The following is a 1,954-nucleotide window of genomic DNA, read 5'->3' on the forward strand; positions in this document are numbered from 1 at the left end:
GCAGGTGGATTTCTGAGTTCGAGGCCAGCCTGGTCTACAGAGTGAGTTCCAGGACAGCCAGGGCTATACAGAGACACCCTGTCTCAAAAAAAAAAAAAAAAAAAAAAAAAAAAAAGAGAGAAAGAAAAATATTTTCTGAGCATGTTCTTATGTTTCATAGCTTTTTTCAGGAGAAACAACAGATCAGTGTAGAAAACTTTAATATCAGTGAGAATTGCACACGTGGTCCTGATGTGGGTTTTTGTTGTTTGTTTTTTAAACAACGTTACAAGGAATGACTTGTTTACTTAAATCTGAGCAAAGAGCTTTAAATCAAGGATATTCATACATTTTAAGATAGAATCTTAATTGTTCAGGTAAGAGAACTGAGTTTCAGAAAGACAGTTGGGCATTAAATGGCCAAGGGCAGCTAGATGAATTAATGACTCTAAAGTCATATTGACTCCATCATTCCGAGATACAATTTCCAAGGAAGAGAAAAAATGCTCCAAGTTTCTGTAGGAAGTGGTGGTAGGAGCTCTGAGTGTCAGAGGGTATCTAGCTGGGTCTATGGAGATATTTGAGTCTAGATGGGCCATATTATCTTGCTTCCAGAAGGAATCTCAAATCTCAACTCAGGGCTCATTAGAACAGAACTTGATTTTTGTAAATATCACTGTGGGGACTTGTTGGCCTTCCAGAGCCCATGTCTTGTGACTGTGACTGAGCCCTAGCTCCTGGTCATTGTGACATCTCCTCCATGGTCTCTTTTTCTAGTTACTGCAGCAGGGTTAGAAAGGGCAGTACACTGCTTACACCAGAGGTGACACACTAGTTCTTCATGGCTCACTGAACAAAACAAGTCATGGAGCTATGGTTATTTTATACAGGGTGGAAAGTGCAATTCTGTGAGCTCAGCAGTGCAAAGTTGAAGCCTGTAAACAACAGAGGTGGTCAGGATTTCATCCGGTGAGTATGAAAAGGGGGCTTCCACGCAGAGAGAAGAGGAGGTATGAAGCTGGAGAGGTACAGGGAGGAGGATACGGGGAGACAGATACTCTGCTTAGAATTCACATACGACACTGTAAGAATATAACGCTTCAGAAAAAAACTGGATGGTTGGCGGCTTTGATGCTAGGGTCTCACTGGTGGTGAACACAAATGGAACACTATTGGGAGCTGTGCTTGAGGAGGCTTGGTTTGTGACGACCTTGGAAAAGAGACCCAGTCTCAGGGTCAAATGGGACCTGACGATTTATTTCAGCCAATGATTACCAATCCCAAACCAGCGTCAGACTCACTGAGGGAGACTGACACATAATATGACTATACATCATCAACATGGTCTCAAACTCACAGAGATCCCTTGCCTCTGCCTCCCAAGTGCAAGGATTAAAGGTATTCATCACCACTGCCCTAATTTGTTTCTTTTTGAGACAAAGACTATGTAGTCTGGGTTGGCCTTGAGCTGGTACTCCTAAGTATGCCCCACTATTCATTCCCAGCTTGCCCCCTTTACAATTTCTTAGATGCCACATTATCTTCTCATACTTTCCTTTAAGGTTACTAAAACACATTTACTTGTAAGCTCTTTTCCAGAACATGATTTTCATTCCTCTGGAATGAATTTCTCTCTAGGTTGCTGATTGTGAAGGTCTTTTGGCACCCAGTCTCTTCGTGTACTTTAGGAATTCCTGGTTTGTTAGCTTCTGTTATGTTCAGTACTCTCTTTGCCCAGCTTCTTTCTTGCTATAAGGAAAGCTGTGGCTAAGGGAGCATCCTGACGGATGAATCAGATCCCCTCACTGGATGGGCTAGCATAGTTACTGAGTAGATGCTGCACTGGATGAGCTAGCATAGTTACTGAGTAGATGCTGCACTGGATGGGCTAGCACAGTTACTGAGTAGATGCTGCACTGGATGGCTAGCATAGTTACTGAGTAGATGCTGCACTGGATGGCTAGCATAGTTACTG

This window comes from Mus caroli, chromosome 17 (assembly GCF_900094665.2).
Source record: "Mus caroli chromosome 17, CAROLI_EIJ_v1.1, whole genome shotgun sequence".
NCBI lineage: Eukaryota > Metazoa > Chordata > Mammalia > Rodentia > Muridae > Mus > Mus caroli.